The sequence below is a fragment of the Streptopelia decaocto genome (assembly GCF_964273445.1).
Source record: "Streptopelia decaocto genome assembly, chromosome: Z".
In the NCBI taxonomy this organism is placed as follows: Eukaryota; Metazoa; Chordata; class Aves; order Columbiformes; family Columbidae; genus Streptopelia; species Streptopelia decaocto.
The window spans coordinates 3586416-3611663 of record NC_138657.1 but is presented as its reverse complement, the minus strand read 5'-3'; positions in this window follow the sequence as shown (position 1 = coordinate 3611663).

The window sequence follows — 25248 nt, the reverse complement described above, 5'->3', positions numbered from 1 at the left end:
TTTTGGACCACCATCAGTGAAAATTTTCCATTCCGTGTCTCCAACAAGAAAACCAACCAAACAAAACCAACCAAACAAAACCAACTAACCAAACAAACAAAATCCTAGGTGGTTTGTCATCTCTATGATTTTATTCTTGCAGCAAAAATCTTGGGACATCAATCCATATCTGAAGAGTGAAAATGTCTGCCTTAAGTTCCTTCTTTTATTGATGATAAAAGCACAGTTTTCCCCTGCAACACTATGTAACTGGATAAACTAATGTCTGACCTAAGCATTTCTCATGTATTAAAACAAATATCTCTAATGAGTGTCTGAAAATACACTGCCAGCTAATGAATGTATAGGACTCTTCAGATTTGATTTTCTTTTTTTAATGCATTTAAGAAGCCCTGTCTCTTGTTTGCCTTGACACCTTCCTTCAGTTTGATCCATTGCCTAGCAAAGGTTAAAATAAAGAGCTTGTGCCTGGACTCGCAGCTTCTGACCTGTGCCACACAAAAAGTCAGGGCATCCTTTAAGGTAACAGTTTTCCCACAGAACCCAGTTGTGAACACTAGACTTGCTTTAAACATACTTAACTTTTAAAAACAATTTTCTTGACATTGATGTATCCATGTACTTAAGCTACAGTTAGGATCACAGTGAGAATATTTCCTTATTTCCCAGCACTAATGTTCAGTTTCTCTTTGAGGCATCGTAGCTGCATTTTACTTTCACTGATCCTCGGTGCCAGCCAGCCCTAGCTTGCCTAAGTTTCACACAGTGTGACTGCATTCACTGTGCTAATCTTATGTTACATACATTTTTTGTCACTCCATGTGTTTCTAATTGGTTTCCCAAGCACCCGCAGCATTACAGCTGCTCTATTTGGCAGCTGCAAGTGCCCACAAACCCCTGTGTCTTCCTTTTCTACACTGTTTTAGGTATTCTCTTTTGGCGCTAAAGTAAAAACAGTTGTAATCAGATGTAAAATATAAAGGAAAAAAAAAAAAAAAAGCATATGGAATTCTTGTGGCTTTGATGTTGCAAGAGGAGAAAAGTCTCTTCCTGCATTGTGCCCACTGCTCCACCCCTGCTAATGGAAACTGACATTTCTCTGTGTAATCTGGGGTTATTATAAGAAATTACAAGTGAAATAACCACAACCAGAGGATGAATGACCAAGAGCGCACAAGCTGCCTTTGATGGTGGACCAGGCAGAGGAGAAGGCAGGACTGGCCACAGCAGCCCTGGATGGAGGTTCTTCACACCCATGTGCAGTAGGCTCAGGAGGTTGAGATGTCCTCTCAAACCCTGCTGTACTTTCCCTGCCTGGAAAATGGCATACTGGATGTAATTACTTTCCACTTTACAGTGGAAAATGTAAATATTCTGTAAAACACTCGGGGTTTTTGTATAAAATGCCAAAGAGCTTACTTCTAAAGCACAGTCTTCTATGACTAGCAGGGAGATAAGCACAGCAAGGTGCTTCGTAAGCTGCCTACAGAAAAGCACCATTGAAATGCACTGTGGAAGCCCATATGGGAAAGGACTATGTTATCTCTACTATACACGCAGAGCAGATGTGTCTTGACTTTGGTGTCTCTGATTCCACCCGAGAAAGACACACAAGTGAAATGCTTATTTTAACTGTCATGCAAGAATGAAGACCAGAGCCAAGCCCAACACCACCTGAACCTGCAGCTGGAGGAGGTCATGGAACTCTATGTCCTGAGTACAGATGTCCTCAGGTTATGGGTGGGCTTGTCTGTGACCATCAGTCCAGATCCAGGCAAGGAACCAAACTGCTCATCCTGTGCAGGGCAGTTAAGAAGCTCTTCTGTTTCTGTGTCTGTCACCATAGTCGTGATTTACTGGACTACATACTCTAGTAGGCCTGTAACATGAGTTTCTCGTAGCAAGTGCATCACTATATGTGTGTAGAAAGGGATGGAGAAAAATGATGAGAGGATTTTAATCCCATGTTCGTTTTTCATGGAAGATCCCAGTGGAATTAACTAAAAATAGTCATGCAGGACAGCAGAATTTTTGCTTAAGGGTGCCCAATCCACACATGTAATCCTAGTAATGTTTCTGCTGAATCGAGCTTTGTATGAGGATAGAAAAGAACTCCTACAAAATATGCTGTTGCATTAATTATAAGTTTTGCATTTGACAACTTAATTAAGAAGAGTTAGTGTGGGGCTTGCAGAATTCATGATGAATAACACATATCCGTACAGACTTCATTTTCATGTTTCAATTATACACATTCCTAACTGATGAACAGCAACATAGTATTTTCTGTTTAATAAATGTGATATCTGTTGGAATTGATAACATTAGTTCAGTAATTACTGGGCCATTATTGTCAGGCATGAGGAAAAAAAAAGTGGAAGGATGTCCTAGTTATTAAAGTTTAGTATCAGCAATTAAAAAAAAACCTTAAAAGTGTGAGAGCTTTACCTGCAGGAACAATACTTAGCAGAAGCCAGTGATAGAACGTGCCCATGGATCCAATTAGGAGACAAGGAAGAGAGGAGCAATAGCTTCCTGACTAGAGATCTGTGTTTCAGTCTTGTATCCATCACAGCCTTCTTGTGAAGCTTTGGTCAAGTTATTTCATCTCTTTATGTCTCAGCTGCCTATCTGTAATAACATAATATGCAATAATACAATATCCTCTTCTCCCACACTTTTGTCTATCTTCTTCAATTGCAGTGGCTTAACTGTTGGGACTGTCTCCTTCTCTGATACAATAGCCTTCCATTTTTATGGGAAGCACCAAATATGCTTCCATAATACAAATAATTGTAAATCTGATCGTCTTTCAACTCAAGGGGGGGGGGAAAAATAAAAGCATTGCTCTGAGTAGACACTGAGAGAAATAACCTTGAGAGAAATAGAGGTAAATATCAATTAAAGCATCTTTTTTAAAATAGTGGGTTTGATACAACTTTTTTCTTTGTCTATCCAGACTTTCCAAGGACAATTTGCCTTTTACTTTTCTCAAATATGGCAAGAAGTAAACAGACATTAAGAGAGGGGAATACTTTCCCTAACAGAGCTGACAGGAGAGAGCTATGGGTGACACTTTAGACACAAATTTTAGTCAAATCCTTTGACTTTGCTCCCAAAGAAGAGCTATTTTCTGGGGCAAGAAGTGAGCATTCTTGGAGGTTTCAGGGGTCTCTGCTTGTTGGGTTTTTTTTCCCCCTTTTGAATTAACAACATCTTGAAATCAAGTTCAGATATTTATTAATTTGGTGACCTATCCAAAGTCTCTTACACTACCAAAAAGGCAACTGCTTACACATAAAATAGGTTTCTGCCATAATTACCATTGAATGTATTCATAGTTGTCTCTAACAAGACTACTGATCAAGAGCCTTGCCTGAGAGAACAGCTGGAAATGGCTTCTTATTCAGTTTTCTAAGCAACACTGTCTGCTTTATTTTACCTGTTTATCACCAGAGACTGATACTGCACAAAGCACTTGACTCCTATTTCACAATACATATCTAGAAATGCATGTTACCTTTCTCACTTGATGAGAGGTTCTGTTTCCATCAAATAAAGCACAAGGAAACTGAGGTATGGAGCAACTCTAGGTGGGTATTTTGTACATTCTATCAAGAACAAGAAAAAATATGTGGTTTGGCATTTCAATGTACAAAAAAGTACTGAAAAAGGGATGAAGAAGACGTCCTCTTCACCTCTCCCTGTAACCTGCAAGTTTATGTCATTTTATGAAGTAAACATGGTAATGAATGCCATCAAGAAGCAAAAGATTATTTCCTTACTATTTCATAGAATTATTTTGGTGGATACAACAGGCAAACACAAGAGCTGAGTGATCTCCACCTGATGTGGTAGGTCATGGTGTTCATCATAGTGGTGTGATGAATGTCCACTGCTAGAGCTGTTCGCCAATTCATCATCTCACATTTGACTGTTACTAGAAATGACTGCAACTGTTCCAACTCAATGTTTTTGTTTTTCTTTTTCCCACTGGAAAATGCTGATTTGTCAAAATGTAGCTGATCCATGGGAACAGAATGAATTTAATGAAGTTCTGGTTGAAGCCAAGGAAACTGGCAGCTGTGCCAGTTTTCAAAATCTCTTGCTCAGGCAGGTTTCTAAAATTATCCCATGTGACTTGCTGCCTGTTCACCTGATATATTGCTAAAGAGACCGAGCTCCCCCAGGTCCCAGGCTCTCAGCCATGGACTCACTAGACCTGGAAGCACCGATGCTCAAGGTGCCACCTCTGGAGTTTACCAAGACTTGGGAAAGTTTGAGAAGCAATGTTTTGAAACTATTGAACAAAACAGCATTTCAGTTACTGTTAAAAAGATCTGTGGACTTATTCAGGAAGACATTTTTCAAGTCTGTTTTTTACTTGAGTTTTTATCATCATCATCAACATCATTATTATTATTATTATTATTATTATTATTATTATTATTATTATTTAGAAATTTTCCACTGAGTGGCTGAAACCCAGCACAAAATATTTCTTTGTTTTGTAGTTACCACTGCAAAGCCATTTCTACTGATGAAAAAGAAGTGCAAAAGCTGTAGCACGTTTTGTGTCAGCCAAAGTGGGTATGTGGAAGAATTGACCTGAGGTGATGCTTTTGTCTTTTCCCAGCTGTGGAAAGACCTTATCTGAGGCTAGACACAGATACAACTTCAAGCAAGATACAATTCAGCAAGATAAATCCTATCCCTAAACATGAAAAAAACCCCTCTGAAATAAGAGATTAGGCACACTACCTACTGTAGCTGGATGAAATAGACTCTATTGCATATCTTTCTTTGGTTGTCTGGTTTGGTGTTTTATATATACCAAAAAAATAGAATGTGTTATGAGGATGAGAGTTTGTGTTCTGAATTTAGTGTTATTCATAGCACCTGGAGCTATTACTCCATTTTCTTGGCAATTTAGGAATACCACAATGGCAGCTTTCATCTACTTTCCAAAAGCCATCTAGTCATAGTTGCTCCCTTTATTAAATGTCAATTTAGCATTGCCTTTTAACCTTCCTTTTCTTTTATTGTCCTGTCACTGTCCTGAGGTTCTTTGTGGCTTTTCCCCCTATTCCAACTATAGCCACTTGCCCTGCAATTTTCCTTTTTCTGTCTCCACCTGGGACAAGTGATGTATGTGGGGCAAATGCAGGGTTTACAGGCTTCTGCTTTGAGCTGTGCAGGTTTTACTCACTTTTCCCTTCTTGATGTGGATTGCTACACAAGCTGGCTAGTCCATTTTCTCATGTGACATCTCATCTCTGCCAAGGTCAGATATTCCCCTTTTCAGCTATTGCAACATATAGCAGGACTCAGAGGGTCGTGATCAATGGTGCAGAGTCTTGTTGGAGTCCTGCAGTTAGTGGGGTTCCCCAGGAGTCTGTGTTAGGTCCAGTCCTGATCAATGACCTGCATGAAGAGACTGAGTGCACCCTCAGCAAGCTTGCTGATGATACCAAACTGGGAGTAAGAGCCGACACACCAGAAGATGAGACGAGAAGGCGAGAAGCTTGACACTACCATTCAGTGAGACCTGGACCTGGAGGGCTAGGCAGGGAAGAACCTGATGAAGTTCAACAGGGCAAGTATGGGGTCCTGCACCTGGGGAGGAACAACCCCAGGAACCAGTATAGATTAGGGATGGACCTGCCAGAAAGCAGCACTGCAGAGAAGGACCTGGAAGTTCTGGTTGACAACAAGTTGACCATGAGTCAATAATATGCTCTGTGGCCAAGAAGGTCAATGGTATCCTGGGGTGCATTAAGAAGAGTGTGACCAGCAGGTAGAGAGAGGTTGTTCCTCCCCCTCTGCTCTTGGCTGATGAGGCCACATCTGGAGTGTCCAATTCTGGGCTCCCTAGTTTCAGAAGGACAAGGAATTACTGGAGGGAGTCCAGCAGTGGGCTACAAAGATGATGAGGGTCTGGACCATCTTTCATATGAGTAGATACTGAGAGAGCTGGGTCTGTTCAGCCTGGAGAAGAGAAGCTGAGAGGAGATCTCATCAATATTTGTAAATATCTCAAGGGTGAATGTCAAGAGGGTGGTTCAAACTCCTTTCAGTGGTGCCCAGTGAAAAGATGAAGGGCAATGGACACAGACTGAAGGATAGAAAGTTCAATCTGAATATGGGGAGAAACTTCTTTACTTTGAGAGTGCCAGAGCCCTGGAACAGGCTGCCCAGAGAGGTTGTGGAGTCTCCTTCTCTGGAGAAATTCAAAACCTACCTGGTCATGTGTGATCTGCTCTGGTGAACATGCTTTAGCAGGTGGGTTGGACTAGATGACGTCCAGAGGTTCCTTCCAACCCCAACTATTCTGTGATTCTGTGAACATGAGCAGTCTGCCAGCACCTGCCCATTTTGGTGCTGGACCATGGCTGCCAGGGGATTTGAAATTCCCATCGTTGTCATGTCCCTTTTCAATGACATGCAGAGCACATCACCCTTAGCGTACCCATGTGGTGCCTGCTCTTCCAGAAAATGTGCTATATCTTGCTGGGGAAAAAGAGCTGCATTTCTTCTTTCATTCTGCTGTTTCTGTTTTAACACATCACTGATAAGATAGTTTGTTTCTAGACTTAAGTGGTCTGCAGGGTTTTAGATGTCTGAAGTGATAGCAAACCTGAGACCTTTTCCATTTTGCATACTTCTGGTTCTAGCTCCCTTAGCCTCACCAGGCAGACCTGTTTATTTGGGCACAGGAAAGTCCTCCTCAGCTGTTCCTTAAAATGTGATACAAGGATTAGCTGTCAAGATGAAACTACTGCACTAATCGGTTTACAGAGGTGTAAATTGTTTGTCAGAACACAATGCCAGCAAGGCAATTTTGTTTAACAACAATCCTAACAGCAAGGGTCCCTGGGGTGGAAATAAGTAATCAAGCAATGAACTGGGGCTGAAACTTTGAGAAATTGAGGAGCTGTCTCTTTCCAATGCATCTGCAGTATAATGAAATCTTGTACAAAACACCAGGATAGGAAGCAAGTTTCTCATTCTGTGATCCTGAAATCAATGCTTGTGCAACCAATCTGTGTTCACACTTGCAAACTCACTCCTTAACATGAGAAAAGAAGGACAGGAGAACCAGGGGTTTACCCAGGTTTTCAAACGTGGTCAGTACTAACTCAATTGTCCCTGAATTCAACAGTTTTATTGGCAGTCACATTGGGATTTAAAGAAAGTGATCAGAATTAAAGCCAAACAAACAGTCCAGGAAAACCCATCTTGAGAGTACCCAGGTTATGCAGCGTTTCATCCAATCACTCTTAATTAAACCATCCCAGATGTTTTAAGGGTGGCAGAATCAAGTTATTTCAGTTTTAGCCTCTGGGTACTGAAATTAATTTTGTGCCTATGCCCACATAGAGGTATGCCCATAAACCCGAAGCATGAGGAATGCTGAGAGCATCTCATTTCACTTCACCAGCTACTACACAGGTAAATGAAAATCTATTGAATAAAAGCTGCTCTTTTTCCCTACATATTCTGCCTCACTTCTGTCCTTAGAACATCACAAGTCCCACCATACCATTGCAATCAGTCAGCACAAGAAATGATTGAAAGGCAAGTCTCAGCAGAACTCGAATAGCCCTTTCATTTTTTATTTCTTACTTTCATGTGTGTGAGACAGGGAGAGGGAACGAGAGAGAGACTATTGAACTTTAAACTTCCTGATAAGCTGTATTGTGGGAAAGTGCCGTTTTTAGGTTTACATGAAGGATCTACCTCTGAGAATGGCCTTTTAGCCTGTGAAAAAAACTAGAAACATCCCAGGAAGTCTCTGAAACACTGTAGCACTGTGAGAATTTGTATAAAAATAAACATTGGATTATTTCAGTCCTACTCCCTTGAGAAAATGAGACCAAATTACTCAGAGCTACTAGCGTAATCTTGACAGAGGAAGGGAAATTAACAACTGATGCCAGGGCTTTTTGTTTTGTTTGGGGTTTTTTTCCCCTTCTTTTCAGTTTAAAGTAATACTTGGAAGAGGCAGCAAAGGCAGGTTAAATGTGTGATTGAAATGGGCGCAGGGCTTAGACCAAGCCTTGGAAGAGAGCAAGCCAAGCCAGAAGGAGCATTTTTAAAAGGTGTAAACTGGAATTCACAGAAACATGAGGGCTTGGAAAGTGTCCACTGACAAACACAATCCAAGGGCAGACAAATCCTGGCCTCTAGAGTTCAGGGGATTTTTTAATGTTTTTTGCTGAGCATTTTTCTCAGGAGAAATCGAGATGTGAAAGGCACAAAGAGTCAAGCAGGGTCCCATGGAACTGACAAAGATGTTTCTGAGCCTGCTCAGGAAAGTCTTTCATTTCATGGAAAAATTATTCTGATTAATTCGTCTTCCCAACAGGAAGGCCTGAGGATCCCACATGGTGATAAATCCACTTCTTTTTTGACAGGGTTATCTGAAGCTGTAATACTGAAAATGCATCTGTAAGAAAAGGAGAATGAAGGTGTCTCCTCCACAGCTGCAAACTGGTCCACGGTGTTGACAAAGGTTTGAGGAACAATGCACTGTGCCCTGAGAGGGTTTGTTTGCACTTAGAGGAGAGCAAAAAATCTTGCATTTTTCCAGTTCACAGTGATGGTTAAAAGCAAATGCTTCATTAATGGTCTAGTACATGCAATTTGAGCTTCAGACCTCAACATACTGTCTCTTTCCATACTTTGCATAGCACCAAGAAAACAAGGAAGACAACATAATATGGTAGTAAAAAAAAAAAAAAAAGAAGGAAGGTATTCTGTCTGTTGTCTTTTCTGACTCTGGATTTAAGAGCAAAAATGGGTTTAAAAGTATGAATTTCTTTAATCTGGGCTAGAAAGCTAGGGTTTTTTAGCTGGCTGTGTAACAAACTCATATTTCCCTGGGATGAAATACAGATGGGAACCCCCATCAAACCTTGAAAAAGGGCTGCAGAAGTGGTCACTGCCACCCACATCCCTTTTTGTGAAAAATCATTCCAGGCAATTCAGGAGTGGCAGCAGAGAAGATCTGGTCCTTTTGCTGTTAGACTGGCTGACAAACGAAGATGAAGGTGAGGATCTCCAGCAAGAATGAAATGAAGGCAAAGAAGTTGCTTTGCAACAGGGAAAAATTCAATACCACTAGAAACCAGAAAAAAAAAAAAAATATATATATATATATAAGATAGATTTTTAATTTTGCTGTCCAATCAAGTTAATAAAAATCTCAAAAAAATCACTATACAACTATATGATATCTACAGTGAAAATTCAATATCTACTGCCATTAACAACATCATTAATAACAAATGTCTGTTTAATTACTCTTGCTAAGATTAAAAAGGCCATAATTCTTGTAACTTGAGAAATTCATTAGCTGGAAAGTCTGTTTAATGCCAAATGCACCCCCCTTAAAGGCACAGAGTTTAATTCTTGAAGGTATTTCTGATACTCAGGCATTTGTGTTACTTGAAGAGTTACCCAGCTGCGCTGAAGTTCATGCTGTGACAATAAGCAAGTGCTGTTACATTTCGGAAATTCAGATGAAGCTACAGGACATTTGAGGCCACTGTCTCTCCTCTAGAACAGTTAAAAAATGCACAGGGACACAGTGGAGTTCTCAGAAGTACCTAAATCACTTAGAACCCTTCATCTATATGAAGAAAAAATAAATGCTTCCGAAAGATGGATTTGGTAACTGTGTATCTCAGCACATTTTGACCATGCTGCCCTATAATGTAGTTTGTATAAATCAACTTTCCATCATTGTGTGCTGGAAGGGTCTTGCACCACCACCATAATCCATGACTCTGTGGATGCTGCAATGTGCACCTTCCATAACCAAACGCTCGTGACACCTAACACTCATGTTTCCCTTGCTGTTGAAGAGAGGGAAATGCAGGAAATGCAGTAGTGCCTGTTAATGGAGCAGTTTGACTGTTATCTGTTTTCTAATGGTTCTAAACTCTTCAATGAAGATTCCATCTCCAGAACTGAATGCGGTTGTACAAGCAGCTACAAACAGAGCAATTACCTCCTTCTAAAGCATGAAAAGCTGTACAAATCTTTGACCAGAGCCCAGGGCAGGCAGAGGATCTGGTCTGTGGCACAGACTGACGTGGAAAGGCAAACACATTTCCCACCTCCGAGCTCTATGGATGGTGCAGAAAGGCTATAGAGAAAAAATGACTGCAGTTCACAGCAACAGCAAATAGGGATGCGTAGAAGCTACATGCAGGAGTAGCAACCCAGATTGTGTGCCCCTCCAGCTGGGCAACTTCCACATCATGTACGCCTTGTAATCACGGCAGACATAGCAAGAGAGTGGTTGGAAAAGAAGCTTTCTAAAAAGACACCCAAATGATCAGTATCTCAAAAAACTATGCTGAAAGAAGACTCACTGTTTGATCTCTTTGTGCACAGTTTTGATAACCACAGGTTACTTGCCAGTGTCTGTGTAATGTAGGACACGGCGTAACAGTTTTAAACTAAAAGAGGGGAGATTGAGGCCAGACATGAGCAGGAAGGTTTTGACACTGAGGGTGGTGAGAGCCTGGCCCAGGTTGGCCAGAGAGGTGGTGGATGAACCATCCCTGGAGACATCCCAGGCCAGGCTGGACGGGGCTCTGAGCAACCTGAGGTGGTGAAGATGTCCTTGATCATGGCACTAGATGAGCTTTGAAGGTCCCTTCAACCCAAACTATCTTATGACTCTGTGAATATCTTGTGCATTTTGCAAGAGCTGAATTAACTATCTAGTACAACACATTTTTAATACTGAGTTGAGAGGCATTAACAAATATAAAGGGGCATTTAAAAAGTGTAAAACTGTAAAATTTGTCTTTGATGCAAAGGCAATGCCTTATCCTCTTTCCTTCATTTCCTTAGAAAATGACAACAGTACTGGCTGCCATGGTCCTTGGTGTGACAGTGACAGAAAACTATGAGGAGCTGTGATGTGAAACCAGGACAGCAAATTAAAAATGAAGAGTCACATTCTGAAAATATTATTGATATCCCAGATCTTAAAAAGATTTCAGGGCCACCAGCCCTGCTTCTTGGGTACATTTGTTCAATTTTTCTGCTTCTGGCAGACACATCTCCCAAAACAGAAGTCTAGCCTTTGTTCTTTTAGCATTTCAACCTTTCTCTCCCATTGTTATCACTCCTAACTCATGTCTGTTTGGAGGTGAATCCCTTTTTCCTGTTATGTTGCTTAGGGAACTCAGCTATAGTGGAATGTAGATGGTTGTCCCCAAAAATAAAAGCTCACACTAATAATACCCCAGGTTCCAGTATAAGTTGGGGAATGATCCATTAGAGAGCAGTGTAGGGGAGAGGGACCTGGGGGTCCTGGGGACAGCAGGGTGATCATGAGCCAGCACTGGGCCCTTGTGGCCAAGAGGGCCAATGGCATCCTGGGGTGTATTAGAAGGGGGTGGTCAGTAGGTCAGAGAGGTTCTCCTTCCTCTCTACTCTGCCCTGGTGAGACCACACCTGGAATATTGTGCCCAGTTCTGGGCTCCTCAGTTCCAGCAGGACAGGGAAATGCTGGAGAGAGTCCATCGTAGGGCAACCAAGATGCTGAAGGGAGTGGAGCATCTCCCGTGTGAAGAAAGACTGAGGGAGCTGGGGCTCTTTAGTTTGGAGGAGACTGAGGGGTGACCTTACTAATGTTTACAAATATACAAAGGGCGAGTGTCAGGAGGATGGAGCCAGGCTCTTCTCGTGCCAACCAATGGTAGGAAAAGGGGCAATGGGTACAAACTGGAACAAAAGAGGTTCTACTTAAATTTGAGAAGAAACTTGTTCCCAGTGAGGGTGGCAGAACCTGGACCAGGCTGCCCAGGGAGGTTGTGGAGTCTTCTACTCTGAAGACATTCAAATCCTGCCTGGACACCTTCCTGTGTAACCTCATCTGTGTGTTCCTGCTCCATGGGGGGATTGGACTGGGTGAGCTTTCCAGGGCCCTTCCAATCCCTAGCATTCTATGATTAGCACTTGCAGCTCAGGAACAGTCCCACCATGTGACGTAATGGATGCTTTTACATAGTGAAAGCAGAATGACTTGAAATTATGAGGAAGTAGATGTCAGTTGACCTGAACAGTAATTCTGAAAATCTTTCAGGTTTGTCTTCTAAATATTATATGAATCTATTTGCTTTGTCCTACTCACAGACATTCAAAAGCCTTGTCTTTTACAGTCACTCTCCAGCAATGTATAAAAGTGTCTCCTTCATATTGGGCACCAATATATGAATGTCTACCACAAAGTCACAAACATCTGCTAAAAGAGCTTTTTATGAGCGCTTCTGCCCTGTTTCTAGGTCACACAAGAAGGTACACTAATTCACTGTCAGGAGTAGTGGTACTGTGGGCAAGTAATTATGATAATACAAATAATGATATGTACTTGTATGACAGAAGCTTTTTCAGAGTTAATTTTGCAGTCAAGCAATTGCTTTGCTCTGTTTAGCTCTGGATAGCAAAAGAAGTAAAAGAACAACCATAATTTTGGTCAGTTGGGAGTGCTGCATTACAGAGGTCAGGGGTAGTGACCAGAGGGCATTAACTATTTTCCTTCTGCATTAGCTTTCTACTGCCTTGCTCCACCTTGCGAGCCTTTAATGCTTGGCTTTGAAATATCACACCCATCCTTATCCTCTTTCCTTCATTTCCTTAGAAAATGACAACAGTACTGGCTGCCATGGTCCTTGGTGTGACAGTGACAGAAAACTATGAGGAGCTGTGATGTGAAACCAGGACAGCAAATTAAAAATGAAGAGTCACATTCTGAAAATATTATTGATATCACAGATCTTAAAAAGATTTCAGGGCCACCAGCCCTGAAACCTTTTTAGGCTGAAAAATATTACATCAGAATCAAGAGTTGGGATTGCCAAAGAGCAATGCAGAAAAAATAATCAGCATAAATAAACTGCAGTGACTTTCTGAGATTGGTCTGATGCTCACAACAAACCTCGGAGTGTCTGTCACAGACCAGAGCTGTAAAGGGTGCAGGTGTGTTGCTGAGGCCCAGATGAATGGGTAAAGGCATCTGTTTGAATCAGTTCATTTAAAAATTCATACACTGTTCACAGTGAGTTTGTTAATAAGCGAGGAGTTAGATCCAGCAATCCAACCGGACCTTATATCTGAAATGGGAAAGTCAGATTGCCAAGGGTTCCATTTTGATTTTTAGAGCTTTAACCCAAATATGTCTAGTAGACACAAAATCTAACTGCATCTTTGTTAACATCCTCAGACAACTATCTCCTTGAAATATGTGTAAGCATAATATAAAGGAGACAAAGCTAGAAATGAAAAATTAATATATATGTGTGTGATTGCCACCTCCTTTTTCTCAGAAGCAGTATGATTACCATACATATCCAGCTATCATACACTCTGGGTTAAATTAAACCATGGTACTAACACAATCAGTTTAAATGATATTACCCCAGGGGTCAATTTAGCCCATCACATGCTAATTACATCCTTGAAAATTAATACCTTTTTTTTTTTTTTTTTTAAGGTAAATAGTCCTTTCTAAAATTATTTTTATGGAAAACAGGTTTGTTTGTTTTTTCAAGAAAATTACATATTTACAGAGTTCCTGGAGTTTCTATGCTGTTACAAGTTACATCTGGTTTTCTCCACTGGCGTTGTCCAAGCCAACTTTAAAGGTAAAACTAATCCAGAGCAAGCCAAGGATCTGACTAAATTCTATAAGGCAAGAAACAGCCAAGCCACAGAGAATATTTAGGCATGAGGCTCCTGCCCACAGCCCAGTGCTGCAATCCCCAGGAATGCACAGCGATTGCTCTACAACCTTGAAGAGCCCGGCGAGAGCTGAGGGTTCCTGGCTGCAGCCTCCACTGCTGAAGCATTTTTTTCCCAGTTTGGTTTCTTCTCCTCCCTGTCCTGCCCAGCCCTGAGCCATGAGCCCTGGGGTAGGATTTTCGTGGCTCCCCTGTTCCCCTTCACCTTGGTCATCACCACCCAACGGGATTATGCAGGAGGATGGACAAACTTCCTGAGGCTTGATGATCTGCAAACACTCGCTCTTCCTTCTTTGCAAAAATAACTCAGGACCACAAGCTCTTCTTCTTGCAAAGCCAAATACCTGACCCAACAGCATGGTTTGACTTTTATGGTGTTTTTTCTGCTTGTTTATTTGTTATTAAATAGAAGAGTGAGCTGTGTATTTCCACTTCTTATAAGTTAGGCTGGCAGAAGGGGGTCATCTGGAAAACGAAGTGCCTCGCCATACCTATGGTTCACTTCTTGTTCTTCTTAGTCTTTGCTCAGTAATTTCATTGTCTCTGGTATAACTCAAGTCTTACAACTGATTCTGAGCTTGCTAAGCAAAATTCTGGCCCCAAAATATGAGGTTTGCAGCTGATTTCAGTGAGAGAAAAGAAAGTATAGTTATTTATTGCAAGAAGACATAATATTAACTATATAAAACTTAATATAAACGCTATGTTTATTTGCAGTGATACAGCATGAAAACCACCGGTGTCGTTACAGCTACAGGGCAGTATTTGAATAAAAAATCTTACTTTACCCTGGGATAAGCATCCCCAGTTAAGGGCAATTGCATATTCAGCATGAAAAATGGGTATTTAACTAAAAGAAAGACTTCTGCATCTGTCTCTCAAATATGTATATTTCTTACATCTACTCCTCAAATGGTAGATCACAGGTAGTTAAAGCTGAAAGAAACTGAAATATTTTACTGGCAAAAAGTCCATAGCAAGGTAGCAACAAGAACCTATTTATTAAATAAACGGGCTGATGGTTCCCAGTCTGAATCACACATTCTGGTTACTCGTGTATGTGCACATGTACACAGATATTAGTATAAAATGTCACCAGGCAATATGAGCATCCATAGGTATAATGTGTTTTACATTCTGTTGTCCCAGAAGATTTAAATTTCCCACCAAAATGTAATCCCTTTTACCATTCCACCCCGCCACAGTTTGCTCTCCAACACCTTCCCCACGCAGTTTCTCTGTCTTTCCAGAGCTGTTACAAAATCAAGAGGCTCATGAAGTCGACTCAGATGGACAGAGCCGGTCATTGCCCATCATACCCCAACCCATCTGGACACCACGTGCTGCTCGGGAGGTTCTTCATCCTTCCTGTGTGTCTGCTCTCACTTGGCTCTTCCCTGGGGGTTGTTCCCTTCCTCTCCCTTTTGATTTCTCAGTATTTCATAAGATGTTTCTGTGTCTTTCCTCGAGTGTTTCCACCAAAAGGGAAGAGTTAGGTTTTCTTCCATCAACAAGGCTTGACAGGGTGTTGCTTGGACCTGAGGAGGTGAGGAGAAACCTCTCTGGTCTGCAAAGCCCAGGCTGGTGCATGAGTAATCTGGAGCTCATTGCTAATGTTTCCAGCAGGTCTGGGTTGATGAGCAAAGGTCCTCAGCCTGCAAAAGCATCTGAAATGAAAGGCAGGAAAGATTTAATAGATTTGGAAAATGTAAGCATCAGAGACCTACACCTCCCAGAGCTATACCTACCAGAATTCCCTAAAACAACCATACCTCTGATGGACCCTTGAGTTTGGTGAGTGTGTTCCCCTTCCACAGAAACATCTGCTCTTCAGGAGTCACTTCGGTTTACCCAGCCCCAGGTCCTTTGGAAAGCCCATTGTAAAGATACTTTCCCCACTCCTTCATTTGCGCCTTCCCTTTTTTGCCTTCCCCATACTCTGTAACACGGCTCTGGTGCAATAGGCTGTTTCCTATTAATATCTGTCAAAAACTGCAGTTATTTGTATTAACATTTTAACAAATTTTCTGTCTCCAATGTCTTCTGCATACCTAAAAGAAAAATCGCAGTGCTAGGACTGGTAATTTTTTTTTTTTTAATAAAAAAATCTAATCAGGATTACAGAGCAAAAAGTAACAATTGCAGAATCCTAATACTCCCATATGTCTTTTAGCACTTTTTCACTTCAATCACTATTCTGGTGTTTGCAGAGTTCTGCTTTGTGCTCGTAGCCTTCTTGGTGGTTATGTTTAGTTTGCAAAGAAAAACCATGTTCTTCGAATCTCCTTTGTAGTTTAAATGAAGTGCAAACTAGTTATTCATAAACAGGACCATCTTTCACTTGAGAAAGCAAAAACCAAAAGATTTTGCCTGAAAGTGGAAGCTCCCTGTTTAGTTAAGACAGATGTGTCCTATTCACCAGGAAAAAACAATGGCAAATCTGAAAGCCATACTTTCTAAACATAATTTTTGTGCCATTTCAAGAAATAACTGGTGCAAAAGAAATAAAGCAAAAACAACTCAAATTTGAGGTACATATTAAAACTATGTCCCCTTTTAACACCTTACTTTTTCCTTGTTCCAAATAGGCAGCTTACATTTCACTAATCTTCTTTAAACCAGTTTTTCTTAACCTTTTTAAAGATTTTTTAAAATAGCATCAATAATTTAAAGCTAAGCCTAAATTTATGTGAAACACCTTCTGTGTCTATTGCATTCCAGTCCTTTTTTTTTTTTTCCTTTTTTTTTTTTTTAATTAAGGAGATTCTAGCAGTAATTTCTGACTGCTGTGGCATCTCTCTGCAAATCCTTTCTTCAGCTCTGCTACACTGAGGTTCATTTGTGTCATTCAAATCTTTGCTCTTTAAATATCCTCTTATAAATTTATTATGGCAATACATTCATATCTTTAAGTTTAATCTGAAACTTCGATAACAAGATGGAATAAATTAGTAGAGAGGAGACCAGATAAAAATTAAAATACTGTTCTGTCATTGCCCATATAAACTATTAGGGACACTGACAGAATGGTATTTTAATTTTGTCCTGTTCTCTCTCTCTTCCTCCACTCAGCTTCACTCTTCCATGTTCAGCTTGTTACCAAATCTTCTGATTAAGCCTAGGAACAGTGTACAATACACAACATGCTCAGCAGGTCTTTGAAAAGCAGGAATATGAATGACACCGGGTAAGCATAGGTGTGCTACAGCCCAGCAGAAAGGATCTGTTCTTTGATTAATCAGACATCCAAGTGATCCTTGCAGAATAACACCCTTATTGTCTAAACAGTGATAAAAGCCCAGGATTATTTAATCCCATCCCTTCCCCCACCTGTGATTTGCAGTGATATTATAGGGTAAATTGTTTGTTCCACAATCCATGTTATGATGTTAATGCAAAATCTATTCGCAGGTCTCTTTACAGCCTGCTCTGAAGCAAACAGTTCAGAAGTGCTTTCACTGTGTCACTAAGAATCTGAATGTTGTTGGATTTTTTAACATTCAGGTATGACTGTTTTCTCTTTCCCTCAGTTAAGGGAGAAGAAAACAAGTCTTTTTTCAGTTTTCTTATTTGTTGAGTATCCAGGTAACAAACTACTTAAAATCAAGCAAACAAAACTTGATAATTGGCCCCCATCCCCATCTGAGCCACAGAAGGATGTAACCATGGCAACGTGTGGTTTAGAGCAGACCATTTCGTGTACCTTTCAGGATTTAAGCTTGTGAGAATCTATCCATTCCTAAGTAGAATTATCACTCCAGGAGCAGTTTGTTCTTTATTTTAAAGGATGGTTGTTGCTGGGGACCGAAATAGTTCTTGACAATGTGTTCAGGTGGTTTGGGGGGGGAAGGTGAAGGCAATACACATGCACACACAAAAAGGAAAACAAAAACAACAAAAAAAACCCAAAGTTCCTCTGCAACATGGAACAAACAGGAGCGGACACTGCAAAAGACAATAATTAAGGATGAGTCAAGCACAGCAGGTTGTCAGAAAGCTCTCCTGGAAAATGTGTTTTCTCGTGAGCTAAGAAGCCTGGAACAAAGTTAGTTATATCTCGGCTCTAAGGTCCAGCACCTCTTCTCTTGTTGTGGCTAACTCTCATTGTAAATGTATTTATATATATATCATTGAAGAAGTATGTCTATAGAAATAGAAATAAAATAACACACCGGGGTTTGTAATATTTCAACCTCTTATAATCATGAGGTTTCAGAATCTAAGGAAGCTAAGTCAATTTAATACCATCATACCATTTCTTCCCATCACATAAGTGTTTCTGGGTTTCTTCTATCTATGTAATCCAACCATCCTTGTGTGTTTATAGTTAATACCTCTGTGTTCATAGAACCATGCATACAATTTTGCTTTCTTCCTGCATCCCGCTAATTAAATTCTATTTTTTAATGCAATTAAGCGCTGGTCTTGAAATCCATCCTGTTAATGTTAGTTTTTTGTTTTCCCTTTGAAACGGAAACTACAAACACAACAGATTGTAGCTGTCTCTTTTTCCATGAGACAAGTCGCATTGTTTAACCAGAGCCTGATTAGGCAAATCAACTGACATGAGAATGAGTGGTTGCACTGAAGAGGTAATATGCTACACAAGGCAACGCTCAGAAATATCTTGACATGGAAATCTAAAGGAGACATCTGTATTCAGATTTGAAAGGAATTAGATTTGAATCAGAATAAAAATATTCTGAGTCAGAATGAAATATATTCCTGTGTTCTCACATATTATCCTATTACCCTCTGCAGCACACAAAAGGGAAAACATCTTTACATACAGGATCTTTGAGGAGGAGGTGCTTTAAGTAGGTAAATTCCACATTCTCTGCAGGGCTCTCAGGCTGGAGGCCACTTGGGTTACTGGCTGAAGTAAATGATGTTGAAAAGTACATTGCAGTTGGTGTAATACCATGAAATGAAAGGTACACACAAACACTCTCTTCTAACAGTACAACGGTCAGAGATGGTGCTATTCATTGGGAGTACAAGATGCTTTCCCCAATGAGCACATCCCAAGTCCCCTTTTTGTTTTCCTTTTCTTTTTTCCAGTTCTTGATATCCCTATTAGCCTAAACATTTTTCTAAAAAATAGCAGTTTACAATAAAAAAGGAATTTAGGACAGGTATTTGTGATATTTAGAGCTGGCCTACATGAGTTTTTCATATCTAAAATTAGGCTGCAGACCTGCAGAAGCAAATATTTTTTATATAATTTCTCTAATTTCAAGGTGAACCCTAAAGTAGACCATCTGGTTAGATTATTCTGAATGTGCTACTACCAGTCTTACTGCCATTGCTATTGCTGCAAGTACTATTACTATTTTTTTCAAGGAATAAGTAGGATTTTATTCATCAGCAAATAAATATTGCTTGCTGTTTAATTTTATCCTCAGAGAATTTTGCATCTCGCACACTTTGATAGAAATATAAGCTCATTAACAGAATATTTTTTAACCAGACCATTATGACTTCATTTTGAATCAAAGCTCATTAAAACAATTATAATCAAATGTTTCATTTTCTTTTTCCCTTGTGAGGAACAGCTGAAAAGGTTATGTTTGTTTTTCTTTACCTGAGTCTCTAGGGCTATATAAACAGACTACATGGACTTTTTTGTGCTCCTTTTTCTTTACATTTAAGGTCTGGCTCAGGAGGGTGTGTGTGAACAATGTTCTTGGGGCCGTACACAAAGGGTTGCAGCACAACGCGTTGCAACCCAGACCACGTAAAAATCAGCGGCAATTCTTTGGTTTTTGCCCGAGGATGCTTCCTCACCAACAAAGGTCCAAACAGTGGCCATCTCTTCATGCTACATCGCTGACAACTTTTTGAGGGTATGCAGGTTGAGGAAGGGTTTGCAATGTGTTTTCTTCCCAGTATACATGCTACAGTCACTTACAAAAACCCCATTGGACCTTAACATTAAAAGAGTGTTGTCCTTAATTCTTTGGTGCTGAAAAATATCTCTTTTTCTTTCAACACAATTGCTTAATAACATCATTGTGGTTAAGCCTGAAACTGTGCTTTCAGCAAAACATATCTCTATTAAGCAGTCTGTAATTCAAAATAAAAATGACCAGCCCCAATTAAGACAAAATAAATCTATACACAAAACCTTGTAATCTCCGTAACAATAAACTTAGAATTAAGGGATTTTATTCTGAAAGAGCATTACCTTCATATGGAAAATGGTGATAATTTTTTTTTCCTCTGAAATATGTAAGAAATACACAGAATTTGCAAGCCACAGAAACAGCCCTTAACTACAGTCCAGCATCACTTGTAGTAACATCAAACATTAATTGTCTTTCAGCCATGACAATAAAACCTGAAAGGGGAACATGGGTTAACATCTGAAAGCCCTATGTGCAAATTCTTGCTCAGGAATTACAGCCTTCCCTGATTCTACCGAAAATGTGAATCTTTGCTATCCTTATATAGCCAAATTTTTGTATTAGCCCAGTGTAACAACCATTCCCCTGCAAACAATCAGCCAATGCATGAGAGATGATGTACAAAGCTGTATAATGAAAAACCACCAGTAACACAAAGAAGAAAGAAAAATGCCAACTTAAATTGCCACCTACCTTTTTCTTCTAAAAACTAATCTAGAAAGTGATGTCTAATTTTGAGGGAAGACATGATACAATAAAAAGGGACATACTTTGAAGCAGATAATGTTTGAGCACTTCGTAGAAGCCAACTTCTTTATGACAGATGTATTTCAGGGAGCTGTATTTGCTAAAGACTAGGGTAATTTCTTGGGTTCACAGGCTGCTTCCAGTGCTTTCTGGACTGTAAGAAGAGCCTAGGATCCACCTCTTCCATCTAAGCATAAGACAACAGACAGAAATGGGGACAACATCGATGTTTGTTCAGCACCACGAGGGACTGAGTTGTTCAATGCTCTACCAGACACATTAAGTGTTCTTTTGTTATTTCCCAGTTGCAACCTATTTCCTAGGCTGTGAGGCAACAACAAACATAGGGCTTAGTTGGTGTTTCATAACCAAGGGTCTGCATGACCTCTTGGCAATAGATAGGAATTGCTTTCACAAAATCTTCCAAATTGGTATATTAAAGAATCATTTAGTCTAAACATGGATTTGCAATTTCACAATTCCATATTTTAACTTAACTTTGAAATGTCTTATATTGCTAGCTTAACAGGATGATTAATATATTTTTTTTCTTTTCTATTTTTTCTTCCTTTTTTCCTTTTTTTCTTTTTACTTTTTCTTTTTTCTTTTTCCTTTTTCCTTCTTTCTTTTTTCTTTTTCCTTTTTCTTTTTTCTTTTTCTTTTTTCCTTTTCCTTCTTCCTTTTTTTTTCCTTCTTTCTTTTTCCTTTTTTACTTTTCTCCTTTTTCTTTTTCTTTTTTCTTTTTCCTTCTTTTTGCTCTTTGCTTTTTCTTCTTTTATTTTTTCTTTTTTTTTTAATATATTCTCTTTCCTCCTTTTTGTTTTCTTTTTATGTTATTTTTTCCTTTTCTCTTTCTTGCTTTTTCTTTCCCTGTTATTATTTTCTTTTTTTCTCTTTTTCTTTTTTTTTCTTGTTTCTTTTTTTCTTTTCTTCTTGTTTTTCGGAGTTGTACACGTTTTTGGTGGTGGTGGTGGGTTTTTTTGTTTGGATGGTTGGTTGTGTTGTTTGTTTGTTTGTTTGTTTGTTTTTTATTTCCACCCCCCAGTCTAAAACAAGAAACAGAGACCAGGAGTTCATGGGGGTCTCCTTGCACATTAACAGAAATGGAAGCGCTTCTCTTTGCAACATGGTTGTCTGTTTTTCTATAGACAGATCTTCCACTGATGACAGGTAGAATCAGGTGGTCAAGCAATGGTGTTTTAAGTGATAGCACATAAGCACTAAATAATGCATCATCTCTAAAATGACAGTTAATTCTCTATCATAAAATTGAGTAATAGTAAAACAAAAAGGTGTTAGGAATGTTGCCACTAAAATTAATAGGTTAATTTGCAATTACCATCTATTTCCTCAGATTATTTCCAAATGCAGATCTCTAAGCCAAGGGACATTAAACTTTCTTCAGATTTGGGTAAGTTTAGCTTTCAAGGTAGCGCTGTCACCTATGTTGTCATTCATCCTTAGCAGGCTATCAGGAATGGGAAGAAAAATAGGAGGGTGGGGGATAGAATCACAGAATCACACAGGAATCACAGAATGTCAGGGATTGGAAGGGCCCTCGAAAGATCATCCAGTCCAATTCCCCTGCCAGAGCAGGAACACCCAGATGAGGTTACACAGGAAGGTGTCCAGGCAGGTCTTGAATGCCTCCAGAGTAGGAGACTCCACAACCTCCCTGGGCAGCCTGGTCCAGTGTTCTGTCATCATCACTGAGAAGAAGTTTCTTCTCAAATTTAAGTGGAACTTCTTGTATTCCAGTTTGTACCCATTACCCCTTGTCCTATCATTGTTTGTCACCGAGAAGAGCCTGGCTCCATCCTCCTCACACTCCCCCTTTATATATCTGTAAACATTAGTGAGGTCACCCCTCAGTCTCCTCTTGTCCAGCTCCAGAGCCCCAGCTCCCTCAGCCTTTCCTCACACGGGAGATGCTCCACTCCCTTCAGCATCTTGGTGGCTGCGCTGGACTCTCTCCAGCAGTTCCCTGTCCTGCTGGAACTGAGGGGCCACAACTGGACACAATACTCCAGATGGAAAGAGGCATTTTGGAGTGTTAGTTCTCCTGCCTACACCAGTCCTTTTCTTGGTCCTTCCTTGTTAAAAAGTTGCTTCCCAGGGACAACAAGTGTATGATATGTGAAAAACAACATGTTGACTGATGGAGTAAGTGCAGTCCTTTGTTATTTTATTTTTTTTTAACTCGGGAGAGGCAAGCGTGGCCCTTGTGTGAATTCTGGCCTGCATATGGAGCAGTTTGCATGCTCAAAGAGCAGGACTGTTTCTCTCAGGACAGTGCTGTTCTGTCCACGCTTCTCTAGCTCCCACGCCATGGCCACCATCATTGACATTCTACTCAATGGCTGCCAAACCCATTTGAGACCATCTTGTCTGCAGAACGACAAGGTTTCCCTCTTCACAATGAGCTCTGCCCAGAGGATCTGATTTTTCTATAAACAAGCCAAATGATTTTAGAATTGTTTTTTGTTTTGTTGTTGTTTGTTAATTACTGTTTTAAGGAAGGCGGCAGACTGGAAGGCGGTGACCTACACACAGATGCTGAGATCATTTGAAATTGTTCAACGCAGGCAGCATGGCAAGCCCAGACATTCCAAACTCATGAATCAGGCCCCATAAACCATGAGACAGTCTTGAAATAATGATGTTTTTAAAAAATAATGAATGTTGGGTTCTCTCCAGTGCCTTCTGGCTTTGTCATCTTTTAAGGTATGCAGGAGATCAAATTTTCAAATTTTACTTATCAAATACGAGGGTCTTAAACTTTTTCTTTTTTTTTTTTAAAAAAAGGAAACCTGGGGTTGTTAAAATACTACATGGTACATGGAACTTTGTTTTTCAAGAAAAACATCAAATATTACCACTTTTCTGATTACATCATAAGAGCTGACAACAAAGGAATAGCATCTATATATTGCAATAGTCTTTCCCAGGCACTTCAATAAGACTTACACATTTTACGCTCTATCTGTGCTTTAATTAAAACCAGTTACTTTCTTTTGTTTTAAATAGCTCAAAAAAAAAAGAAAAGAAAAAAAAATAGAAGAAAGAAGCTGTATGGATGAGTTCTAATGGTGGGTGTAAAACCACTCATAATCAAGATTTATTTGTACAAATCATTTCAGTGGGAAACACAGAGTCTCCTAAGTGTGCATGCAATTAAGTATCATACCAAACCTTTGTTATCCTTGTGTTAGACCTGGCTAGTGTCTATGTATATTGTTAGTCAAACATAATAATATCATAATCATAAGTAAATCATGTTTCTCATGAAAAGCAGTTTAAACCATTGGGGCTCTGCATTTCTATTCATACATGTCACTGCCTGAAAACAAAAGCAACTTTATCGTTGCAGATTAAATTGTGGTCAAACATTAACTTATGAACTCTTCTCTGACTTCAAAAGACTGTGCAGCATTTTTGCCTGTTATCTGAACTCCTAAATAATGAATTAGAAGACCCAAATTTCAGAAGAATTTGTTTGAGATTCCTCTTTAGCTTCATCTGCAGTTCTCAATGAGCAATGCATCATCCAAACACATTATAGAAATTAGAGTCTGCATTCCATTATGTATTCAGACATTTATAGCAGAATGATAAACCTGTCTGTACCTCAGGGAGTTGGCTTTATAAATCAAGGCTTCCTGTAAAAAGATTACATTCCTATCTGAAATTATTGGGGTTCTATATCTTCTTTCCATATCATGTTACAAAATACATCAGAAAAGGACAATGGAATTAAAATGGGGGGGGGGGAGGGTATGTTTTATTAGAGGGAAAATGCTTTAACATTTAATTTTGATTTTCTGAAAGAAAGCTGAGATTCTGGAGTTTGATGTTTGAATGCTTCACTCTTCTGGAGCTCACAGAAAACCTCTGATCTCTCAATCTGTTTTTGAAAGTTATCATCAGCTTCTGTACTACCAGAAAACCTCAGAAGTCTTTCATGTATTTATCATCACTGAACTCCTCCAAGGGCGGAAAATATTGTTATCACTATTTTAGAGATCAGATATTAAAACACAACTGCTGAGGTTTGCAGAGCAGAGGAGTGATCCAGTGTCTCCCAACTCCCAGGTCACTCAGGAGATGGAGGAATTGGAAGAGCAGTCACAGGAAAAATCTGTGTTACACACTATGGTCAATGCAACGATGATAGTCAGACAAGGCTGGGTGAATAGAAGTGTAGCAAGATTATATTTTGCCTGGGAAAAAAAAGAAAAAGGTTTCCTCTGTTTTCTCTATGATGCCAAGTGAGCATAACATCCTGTAAAAAAACATTTGTTATACTTTAGTTTAGGCAGCAGGTATACATGGCAAGATTTCTTTCATGGTTTGTAGCAACAATGTGGAGTAGGAAACATGAAATAGGAAATATTAAGAAATACAGGAAATTAGAGAACATAGAAAATACAATTGGTAATGTAAAATTATCTGTTATTTTCTCCTTACATGTTAGTACCTGCCTTCATTTAATTTACAACTCAGGGAGTTCGATAACTCTGTTCCTCAGCTGAACTGACTTTTCACTGAGAAACTACATAAAACCACATCATTAATTGTATCCTGGGCATATTCAATAATGGAAAGGGAAGAAATGTATTTCAGGGTGATGTGCATAAAAATACTAATTTTGGAGGTAGGAGTATGTCCAAAATCACCTGGGTTGCTTGATAAGACTGAAATGTACATGTGAACTGTCAAACTTTTTCAGCATTATTATTTAAAATTTAGTATCTGAATACCAAGGCACAGAAAAAACACAGTATGAAACACCCAGCTAAAGTGAAATAGTCTTGTTCTCTTAGGTCCAATCA